The sequence below is a fragment of the Engraulis encrasicolus genome, chromosome 5 (assembly GCF_034702125.1).
Source record: "Engraulis encrasicolus isolate BLACKSEA-1 chromosome 5, IST_EnEncr_1.0, whole genome shotgun sequence".
NCBI lineage: Eukaryota > Metazoa > Chordata > Actinopteri > Clupeiformes > Engraulidae > Engraulis > Engraulis encrasicolus.
The window spans coordinates 300,001-312,500 of NC_085861.1; positions in this window are offsets into that span (position 1 = coordinate 300,001).

The window sequence follows — 12,500 nt, forward strand, 5'->3', positions numbered from 1 at the left end:
ATATTACGCAGTTGACGCGCATCGTCCAGCGAGTGGGGTAGAGAGGGAGCAAGTTGTTGCCGCCTGTAGGCTTTCGGAATGCATCGAACCATGCCTGTCGCTTTGGTGACTCTCGTATCGTAAAGTCGGTCTCTTGTTTAGATAATCCAACTGCGTTCATGCAAATTTTGCTTGTTCAGTAGGCCTATCATTTTGATCTTGATCACATTTGATCAGGGTCAGTGAGTGATTCCTTTCTTTGAGGAAAAAATTTTAGAGTCAGTCTGCAGTGCAAATTTTCGAGATCTCTACTTTTATTATCTCATCATAGACGTCTGAGATTTACGCATAGTCGTGTAGTCTCATGCCCATCCGACTCTACCACGACTCATTCCCCCCCCTAGCGGCGCCCCTGCTGAGCACACAAACACACACACACACACACACACTGTTTACTTTGATGTGCACTCCTCTGAAGTTTGTAGAGCATTAAGCATACAGTAACTCTCAGTAACAGCAACATATTGTTTTAATGTGCAAGCCTTCAGTATTGTCAAAGTAAAATACAATTTGCCTACACATCTTATTATCTATAGGCTTTGGAATTAAATAATCGAATGAATCACATTTTAATCACATTTAAATATCTGACTTGAGAACAGTGAAAGATGTTGGGGGTTTTTTCACATGGATTTTGAATAATTACAATAAATAAGCGTAATCTAAAAATCAGGTGTAATACTGCCCTATGTAGGTATATTATACTGCGATTAATTTTTAAAATCGCGTTATTTAATTAATCGAAATTAACGCGTTAATGTCCCAGCCCTAGTTATTTTGGCAAGTGTAGACTTGCATGGGTGGAAGAAGTATGTTTTCAAAGGGCACATTTAAGAAAGTGGAAGTGAAAGCCCATTGGGAAACTCCACCTCCCGTTGTCATTGTGACACAGCACTCCACAGCACACAAGTGAACACTGCACACAACGAAATTGCATTTATGCCTCACCCGTGCAAGGGGGCAGCCCTCAGTGGCCCCCCATGGGGAGCAGTGCGGTGGGACGGTACCATGCTCAGGGTACCTCAGTCATGGAGGAGGATGGGGGAGAGCACTGGTTGATTACTCCCCCCACCAACCTGGCGGGTCGGGAGTCGAACCGGCAACCTCTGGGATGCAAGTCTGACGCCCTAACCGCTCACCCATGACTGCCCATTTCTTTAGATATCATCAGGCTACTATGAAATGATATGTCTTATTGTGAGTCTATAGATACATGTATCTAGTTCATGGCATATTAGGGCCTACTAGGTGTTGACAGTAGTTTAGGTTGGGTGTTTTGCCTAAGCTCTGTCTTGGGTACCTTGACTCAGGGTACCTCAGTCATGGAGGAGGATGGGGGAGAGCACTGGTTGATTCTTCTTGTTGTGAGTTTTGAGACTACATTTCTTCATTAACCCTATCCAGACTGGGGGGGGGGCTAAAAGTGCCCGCACCAACTTTGATATTGTATAATTCCTTAACGACTTAAGCTATGACTACAAAACTTTGTGAATTTTTTAGTTGGCTACAGTTCGGTACCGAACGATTAGGTTTATCATTTTTTCTGTTGCCATGGCAACGGTTTTCTGACAGGTATGTCTGACCAAAAATCACTTAACCATATCTATGACGCCATATATTTTCATATTTTTTTGTTATTTCCATTAGCATCAGACAACTTTGTGAGCATTTAAGTGGTTTGAAGCATAAAATCATTAAAATTTAAGTGCATTACCTAAATTTGTTGGAAAATCCATTATGGCGAGATTTTGGACATAATAACATAATGATGTCATAATGACGTCATAATAATAGATAATTACACAAAAATTATGTAATTCATAGATGTCCATATGTAGATCATCTCCCCCAAGTTTCGTAGTCATACTGTATTCCATTCATGAGTTATGAGGGGCCCAGGAATGCCAAAAAAGCCCAGTCTGAATAGGGTTAATATTTACAATTATTTATTGGAAATTAACAGATAATATCTTCACATGTAGAATAGCTTCATTTTAGAGATGTTTTGCCTTCAAATGTGCTTCTCTGCCAGCAATAGACTTTTGGAGACATTCTGTGGGTCCACCAAAGACAGCTGCCCTGTCGTAAAGCTGAAGGCAAAACATCTCTGAAATAAAGATATTCTACATGTGAAGATATTATATTAATGTCCAATAAGTAATTGTAAATATTAATGAAGAAATGTAGTCTCAACCTGGCGGGTCGGGAGTCGAACCGGCAACCTCTGGGATGCAAGTCTGACGCCCATGACTCACCCATGACTGCCCTAAGTACCCCCCGAGAAAATATTGAGCTCTCTGAGTACCACCTTGACAACCAACATTAGAATATCGCAGCAAAGGCCTTCCATATTCACTTTTGCCAGTCAATACAGGAGAGGTTCATAACGACATCAATAGCTACGGTCACATTCAGTGCAAGTTTGTTTTTAAATGTCTTGCTTGCCTAGTTTTACAGTTTTTCTCGATTGATTCCACACAATTTTTGGTACTTCACACACAATTCTCAGAACATCTCACCCATTTCCCAACTCCCCTAACCAATGTCACTGAACACTAAGCACAATTCCTTCTTTACACTCACATTTCAGTTTTAAAACACACTCGTTTCAAACCACTACACACAATTATCTGGATTACACACAATTTTCATGAAGAAAATCCCTGGTTGTCGCATTGAACACACTGTCATTCGAAACACTAAAATCAACTGCCATACTATGTTCACTTCCTCATCACATGGGCAAACTCTCTTCATATCTGTTTACAATCTGAAATCATCACCCCATAAGGACACACATTGCATGTGATATTGATGAAAAATGAGTGGATGCAGTAACAAAACACATTTGTTTAGTTTTTGAACTCAAAACTACGTTATACAAGAGATCAGTTTCATGTGCTTACCCAATATTTTTTACAATAAATTAGTGCATTTTTTTAAATGTCAGAAAAATATCTGTGTACTCTGATTCTAAAAACAATATTTCAGTATTTTCTGACAGAAAAATACCCTCTTTAGTAAGTAGAACACTGACGAAAATAAGTGTCTACTGTGTGTCAAGTTGAGTATAGAGTTTTACCTTGTGCATATTAGTGTTCTATGGTTCACATAAGAGTGTATTGTTTGTGTCTGTCATTTGAGAACAAAATTACCTTTTTAGAAGAGAGTACCCTGTTTTGAGACAAGACGTGCTTTTTTCAGAGGTAGTGTGGAGTTTTGCCCGTTGTGTGAGGTTTGGAGTGTAGAGTTTTGAGAACTCGAGAACTAATTCAGAAAATTGTGTGTAAGCAATCGAGAAAAACTGTATTCTGCATTATGTTTTCAGATTAATACAGTTTAATATTACAAAATGTGAGCCCATTATTTGGATGTTTGTTACATTTCACTGATCCCTGTCCCAACGTCTTTGAGACATGTTGCAGTTATCAAATTAGAAATGAGTACATATGTCCCCCAAAACAATATTTTTTCTCAGTTTTAACACGTAATATTTTGTCTTTGCACTATTCTCCATCTAATGGCAGCATTCTGATTTTATTCACAGTTTACCAAACGTCCCAACTTCACCGGAGTTGGGGTTTGTATATACGCCATCCCCATTTATCCTAAAGGCACTGATCAATAAACAAATTTAAGAGTTTGACTGAAGTGTTTGAAGCATTCTAAATAGAGATGCATCGGATCCTGATTTTTTGGGGTTGTGAAAGACTGACTGAAAAACCTAAGCTAGAGATGCACCAGATCCTGATTTTTCAGGTAACTGCCGGATACCGCATCCACTGATTAAGATTCTGCCGGATCCGGATCCTGTGAAAAACCCTATTATGCTGCCGGATCCGGAAACCGAATCTTGGATCCTGTGCATCTCTAATTCTAAATGTAAAGTATGCAGTACAACACGCCGTATTTGACCCCGGTATTTGAAAATGTGTAGTTACGGCCCTGACAGGTGGAATGACGTAACAAATAATCTAAAGAATATGGCACGTGATCTATAAGCACAAGGCTTGTTCAGTTTAAAATAAGTAATCGGACGTACTGGACTTTCCAAAGCTAAGCTGACAGCCAAGCCTGCGTGTTGGAGGAGTACACTGCCGTCCAAACAAGAAGGCAGTAACTCCAAAATGGTCGAAATGTTTTTAGATCGGAAATGGGCTTTAAACTACCTCATTTGTCTTGTGTCAAAAAATGGTGGTCCAACACCGTCCCGTTTTAGAGAAAAATCATTTTGAAAGTGCAAGAATCACCAAAAAAAAGTTACTGCTGTGTTGGATTAAAGGTTACGTCGTGCAAAACAAAAACGCAGTAAGTCGGTGAGTTACTGCTGCACTTTCCAATGGGAATGGTTTGGGAGTAGACAGTAATACTAGCCAAGAACGCAGTAACTCCTGCAGTAACTCCATTTTGTGGCAGTAATACCAGCCAAGAACGCAGTAACTCTGTTTTTGTGGCAAAAAGAAACATAAATGGTTTTTTTCGGGGCAGTTTTGTGTGCATTTAATTTCTATCATAATAAAGAATTACCAGGCAGTGTCACCACCACTTTACCGACAACACATTTGTCGTGCCATATAGGAAAACTTTGAAGCCTTTTTTCTCAGTTTGCAGTTTTCAGAGTTACTGCGTTCTTGTTTTGTAGGGCAGTAGAGAGGATGGGGCATTAGCTCGTACAGTAGGCCTATGGGGCATTAGCTCGTACAGTAGGCCTATGGGGCATTAGCATTAGCTCGTACAGTAGGCCTATGGGGCATTAGCTCGTACAGTAGGCCTATGGGGCATTAGCATTAGCTCGTACAGTAGGCCTATGGGGCATTAGCTCGTACAGTAGGCCTATGGGGCATTAGCTCGTACAGTAGGCCTATGGGGCATTAGCATTAGCTCGTACTGTAGGCCTATGGGGCATTAGCTCGTACTGTAGGCCTATGGGGCATTAGCTCGTACAGGCCTATGGGGCATTAGCTCGTACAGTAGGCCTATGGGGCATTAGCATTAGCTCGTACAGTAGGCCTATGGGGCATTAGCATTAGCTCGTACTGTAGGCCTATGGGGCATTAGCTCGTACAGTAGGCCTATGGGGCATTAGCTCGTACAGTAGGCCTATTATGTACTTTTGAGCTTTTCTTGATGGGACTGATGAGGAATAGAGAATGGAGATGAGAAACATCCAGTAAACGCCATGAGGCAGGGGACAAGTAGGTCACTGACGCACAATCCAATATAAGCACGCACGGAGAGGTGAAGTAAAGTTGTTGTTGTTGTTGTTTTATTCACACGGTCCGGTTGACTTTCCAAACATAATCAAACAAAGGCTGTCCAAAGTAAACTAAATATCAGCACTTTGTCTGTCCAATATTGTTCTATTTTGTGTCTATTTTGTGGAACTTCCTGCTCACCCTCCTACCTGTCGAACACCAAGTGAGCTTCCTAATTTAAAGTGCTCACACTCGCGCCACAGGCACGTCCAAGGGGTGTCTTCTGTCACGTGACAGGTTGGCTGGTAAGCAAGTACAGGTGTCCTACATCAAAGCACATGAGGCAATTATGCAGTTTCTTACCAAAACAATACAACATTTTACACTAATAAATGACATTCATAACATTGCAACTATAGACACTTTTTCACCTTCCAAAATAACAAAAACACAAATATGGCTCCTACACATCCCATCATCATACCAGGACTCCCAGATGGCCAGTGCATGAGCTGGAGTAATGACCGGCATACAACACCTGCGTATGAAATGCGCGATACAAATTAAACTTGCCTTGCCTTGATGGGAAAGGGCTTCTGGTCTGAGAGTAGAAAACATTCTCCTTAGATGTAGCCAGAGGGAGAAAATGAAAGTGTGTACGTGAAAAGTGTAGGCTATATGTACGTGTACAAGTGTGTATATGTAGGGGACTTTGAGCGTTTATTGAACCATCTTCTTGATTGGAAAGAGCTTCTGTTATGGGGAATAGAGAATGGAGATGAGAACCATCCCATCATCATCCCAGGACTCCCAGAGATGGCCAGTGCATGAGCTCGAGTAATGACCGGCATACAACACTAGTTCTTCATCAGCACTACACATGAACTTTGTTCAGTTGGCCACTAAGGGGCGCCCTTCACCTTTACTTCCTACCTGTAGTCCTCACCACTGGTCCTCTTGATGCAGTTTCTGCTTTCTCAAAACTCCTTAGTCAGTACATACAATGTAATGAGGACCCGATTCTGGGCCCCTTCTGACAACTGATGGGAATGTTAGGGGAAATATTATGGGAATGTTTAGGGTTCAGAAATATTAATTTACTCAGAAATATTTGATCTTTTATGTCAACCTCACACACACGCACAGACAGAGTTGATATTATCGACGGGTTAAACATCAGTAATTCGAAATTCTTAAGTACTTTATTTCATTCAATTGCTGTTTTACAAATAATATACTGATGTTTAGGCTACATAATGATAGATTTTGAATGTTTTCCAAGATCTTCTCCAATAAAAATGGAAGGCTGAAAGCTCTGCGTTGTGTTTTAACTGACTCACTTGCCAAAATAAAATAAGTCTTGACGTCGTGATTACTATGGTCAAATCAGGATACAATTTATTGTAGAAAATATGGAATTACAAAATAATGAAAGAAAAGTAAAGGAATTACAGATGAAAAGAAAATAAAATAAAGTGTAAAAGTAAAAAATGACAGAGTGACGTTAAGTCTCACGTCGTCTGAAAAATGGAAAAGTCTCGTCACTAAAGAAAATCTGCTCCAGGGCCACTTCCCAAAATAAAATAAGTCTTGACGTTGTGATTAAAAGGGTCAAATCAGGATACAATTTATTTCAGAAAAAGTGAGTTTACACAAAGATTAAAGAAAAGTAAAGGAATTACAGATGAAAATAAAATGAAAGTAAAAGTAAAAAAATGTCATATACTGTAGAGGCTTAGTTTCACATCATCTGAAAAATGACAAGTCTCGCACCAAAGAAAATCTGCTCCTGGGCCGTTTCTCACTAACAGCAAATTATATCTACTGTATTATATCTCTGGCAAAATGACAAAATGGTGGCAAAGGTTTTTATACCTCTTCCTCATGTCAGCCGGCTACACGTATGCATGTATGATATTAAGCATGGTTAAGAAAGACACTGTTACCCCGGCTACACGTATGCATGTATTTAAACATGGTTAAGAAAGACACTGTCATCCCATCTACCTGTACACATATGCATATAGGCTATGATAATAAGCAAAGAAGACACATATGCATGTATGATAGCATGGTTAAGAAAGACAATGTCATCCCAACTACAGTAATGACAATCATAAAAACACATATCGCTGAAGGATAACACATATTCCTCATGTCAGCCGGCTACACGCATGCATGTACGGTCTGGTTAAGAAAGACAATGTTACCCCAGATACACATATGCATGTATGATATTAAGCATGGTTAAGAAAGACAATGTTAATAAAGACTACAGTTATGACTATATGATAATAATGTGATAATATGATAATAAAAACACATATCGCTGAAGGATAACACATATGGACGCTTCTGGTATCGGAGATCAAAGCACACTGTGTTCTGGCCAAATGGCTTTCAGCGGCTGCAAAGGAACAAACTGCAGTGTTACTTCAACACTGAGAGAGTACTCTGGGACCAAATGCACTCTAGAAGATGTTAAATTGACACTCTCAAGTGTTGAATTAACACTGCATTTTTACTGTGTGAGGCTCCAGCTCTGAGCTCTCAAGATATCAGAAGCAGTAAGATTAAACATTTCTGTGGCACAGACACCAGCAAAGTTTCATATTAAAACTCCTCAACAGCGTTTGGTCAAGCACTTGTTTGTCACTTTGCCACCTACAAATGCAGCAGGAACACCACACAAATCCAATAATAATCACCACTATTGTATTCAAAACAGACAAGATTAATATTTCCATTTAAATGTTAACATAGGCATGATTAATATTTCCATTTAAATGTTAACATAGGCTTGATTAATATTTCAATTGAAATGTTAACATAGACACGATTAATATTTGTATTTAAATGTTAACATAGGCACGATGAAGTCCCTCCATGGTCTGGCACCCCACTACCTCACTGACCTCCTTCACCCCTATGACCCCTCAAGATCCCTGCGGTCCTCTTCCAAGGGCCAGCTGATCGTCCCTCGTACCAGGCTCAAGGCCACCAGTGACAGCGCCTTCCATGTTGCTGCTCCCATTCTTTGGAACAATCTGCCCGACCACATCCAGAATGCCCCTTCACTGGCCATGTTTAAGCAACACCTTAAGACACATCTCTTCCTGGAGGCTTATGGCTGCTTGTTCCACAAGCACTTTCACTTACATGCATTCACACACACGCTCACACACTGACGCACACACAAACTCACACTTTCCAAAACAACACTCTGTGAAGCGTCCTTGGGTGTTTTGAAAGGCGCTATATAAAACGAAAGTATTATTATTATTATTATTATTATTATTATTAATATTTCCATTTAAATGTTAAAATAGGCAAGATTGATATTTCCATTTAAATGTTAACATAGGCAAGATTGATATTTCCATTTAAATGTTAACATAGGCAAGATTCATATTTCCATTTAAATGTTAAGTTAATATATGAAATCCAGCGCCATATTTGGCAAAGCATTCACAGAGTTAGATCTTATGTTAACAGTCTCATAACAGACGGGAAAAAGGAAAAGCGAAAATCTGTTCTCTGTCCAGACAACTTGTTTCTCATTGGGTTGGGACGTTGGTTTGGCCCGCAGCCTCACTTGCTCTACATCATTTGGCCCTTGGAGGAAAGCAATCAGGGACCACTGAACTGTGTGTGTGTGTGTGTGTGTGTGTGTGTGTGTGTGTGTGTGTGTGTGTGTGTTTGTGTTTGTGTGTGTGTGTGTGTGTGTGTGTGTGTGTGTGTGTGTGTGTGTGTGTGTGTGTGTGTGTGTGTGTGTGTGTGTGTGTGTGTGCTGGTGTCATCTCAGGGCTCCTCACTGCTGCTCAGGAGTCCGTTTCTCGATTCTTGCCTTTGCTAACCGTCTTAAGTCGGTCTTGAGTTGGTCGTAAGTTGCTCTTGAGTTGGTCTTAAGTTGGTCTTAAGTTGGTCTTCAGTTGGTCTTTAGACGTAAGACCAACTTAAGAACAACTTAAGAACAACTTAAGACCAACTTAAGACCAACTCAAGACCTTGGTTACAACGTTGGTCTTAAGAACGAACAAAATGGCTAACGTCGTTAGCAAAGGCACTGTCGAGAAACGACCCCCTGCTCAGTACCTGCAGGATGGAGGAGAATATGAGACCATGTCACATACCATTATCAGAACACACACACACACACACACACACACACACACACACACACACACACACACACACACACACACACACACACACACACACACACACACACACAGACACACACAGGGGGCAGAGGCACAGACAGAGGGCAGAGGCACAGACAGGGGGCAGGCAGAATGGAAGTCAGGAGAAGAAAGCTGGTCAGATTTTACTGGACAGGAGAGACGAGAGAGTCAGGCAGGTCTGGGTCGATCACGGGTAGCCAGGCAGAGTGGGTTCGGGTTCAGGTTACAGGTACAGGTAGAGATAGATGAGATAGATAGATTATGGAGATACTGCCAGGGACCATTACCTATTATTATACTAAGCTATTTGGAATTACTCGGTAACGCGGCTAATGTTCACGAAAGGTAAGGTAAGTAAGGTAAGGTAACTTTATTTGTACCCGAAGGTAGATTTGGTTGCAGGCAAAAGTAGCAAAAGCTTACACAGACAACACAGTACTGACACACAAAAAACTTACACCAACAGCCCAGTACTGGACAGTGACAAAGGACAATAACAAAACAAAACAAGGACAACAAAAACAAAAACATGACAAACAGACAAGTGCTCCAAACAAGGATATGAAGAAGGAAAATAAGCAATAAATATATAAATATGTATAAAATCACAGGGGGGAAACCTTAGAATGTTGGACTCATGTGCTATTCAGTGTTTTAATAGCAGAAGGGATAAAACTGCATCTATACCTCTTAGTTTTGCAGGCTGGCATTAGGAACCTACGACCTGAGGGGAGAGGCTGAAATTCACCATATAGTGGGTGGGATGTATCATTTAAGATAGACCCCGCCAGTCTCTGCAACTGCCTACTGTAGAGAGACTCCATGTTGAGCTGTGATTCTCCAATTAACTTACCAGCCCACTTCACAATCTGATTTAGGGAATTTCTGTTTTTGAGGGGTAGGTTGCTGAACCATGACACAAGGCTAAAAGACAGAATTGACTCAATAAAACATCTGTAAAACATGGTTAGCAGCTTTTTGTCTATGTGAAAGGATGACAACTTCCTTAGGCAATGTAGGCGCTGGTTTGCCTTTTTATAACCAGATTCACAGTGTGCCACAAAGGTGAGTTTACTGTCGATTGTGGTCCCAAGATATTTATAATTGTCAACACATTCCACTACCTGACCTTTTATGGTAATTGGTTCTTTATCAGTGGTGTGTCTCCTAAAGTCCACATACACGTTTTTTGTTTTAGAAATATTCAGTTGTAGAAAGGACTGTTCGCACCAATCTACAAACTCCTGAACAATTGGATCATGACCCGTGTCCTTATCCTTTAACAGACTGACAATAACTGAGTCATCTGCATATTTCAGAATATATCGGTCCTCCCGGCTACTGCGACACATATTGGTGTAGAGGATAAACAATAGGTAGAAAACACTTCGGGTGCACTACTGGATGAATGTCATGGTTTAAATGGCCTTAGGCTGAATCTACTCCGAACCATTGCTTTAAGGGATTTTGCCTTTGAACAGCTCATTATTTTTGGCCCATGATTCAAAGGCAGACTACCTTAACTTCCAACTGCCGTTTCATAAATATAACTTTTTATTCAATTTCGCTGATATTTTCTTCAACTTCAGGAAAGTTAAAGTATGTTGTGTATTTATTCATAATATATTACTCCTCTACACAGTAATTTGTCTGCCAGGCTGTTTATTTGATTAATTAACCCTCTGGTTGTGTTAGAAACATGGTTACGTTCATGGTGTTAACGGTCAAAATTGACCACCTACACAAAAAAGACAATACATTGATTAAAAATCTGATTTGCATATTTTGTGATTAACACATTTTAGACATCCTTTTGAAACATTTCCAAGGAGATTTAAATGTTATGTCTGCTTTGTTTTAGTGATTTGTAGGCTTTTTTTCTTATCTTGCACTAAATCGTTTTATTAACTCTGGAGATGTAAATTAATGGTCCGGTCATTTTTGACCGAAACACCATGAATGTAACAAGTTGGTGTATCTTCCACAATTCTTTAGGAATTTAATTATATTTTGACCATTTGAATAGGTTAGCTGGAGGATATCATGAAATTTGTGTATGATGAAAAATAGAGAAGTAAGAATGAAGTTTCAAAAGGGTCATTTTTGACCGTAACACAACCAAAGGGTTAAGTGATATAATGAAATGTCATGTAATTTAATGCAATGTAAACATATTCCCGCCATATCCTGATCACACTAAATAGGACGTTTAAAGGTCATCTATATAGTTTAAAACAAAAAATATGACCAGACCTTGCTCATAGTTTCTTATAAATTATACATTACAGAAAAACAATTGTTGGCACATGATAGCATTGTTGGCACATGATACAAAGGCAGAATACCTAAACTGACAAATAACGGTCAAAAGTCCAATTTGAACTAAATGTTTTTTACTATACATATACAACTCCATTATAGCAAACAAATGTAAAATTATAGGAGCTTTAAATATTGTACTTTTATCTGGACAAAGGAAATCAAAACGGAAACTTTGAAGTCTCTTTTCTCAGTTTCCCACTCAGGGCAGTACTAGTCTGGCCCCTGTTTTCTGTGGAGCGATGTGAGTGCTATGGATCTGACCGGCCAACTCGACCGGCTAATAAGCTAATAAGCGTCCCACGTGGGGGCAAAAGGGGCAGGACCCTCGTGACGATGACGTACAGTAAACGTCTGCGCCAGAGCCATTGGTTGTTGTTGAGTAACTGTCAGCGATTGGGTGAGAGCTGTCCAATCATTTCAAACCATAACTGAGTGCAAACTTCCCGCTGCAATCGCGTCAGATCAAACAACCTCCAGACAATGAATATGAAATGAAATGAAATGGTAGTATTATGGGATGGTCAGGACCAGGCCAGTAAAGATACGCAATGTGGTATTTATTGATTTTTGACCAATGGTTCAAATACACTACACGCTTTTAAAAAAATATTTGTTTAAATTAATAAATTACAGTTTTTCTCGATTGCCTACACACAATTTTCGGAATCGGTCTTCGAATTCTCAAAACTCTACACACAAATCTCCAAACCTCACACACAACGGGCCAAACTCTTCACTACCTCTGAAAAATGCACGTCTT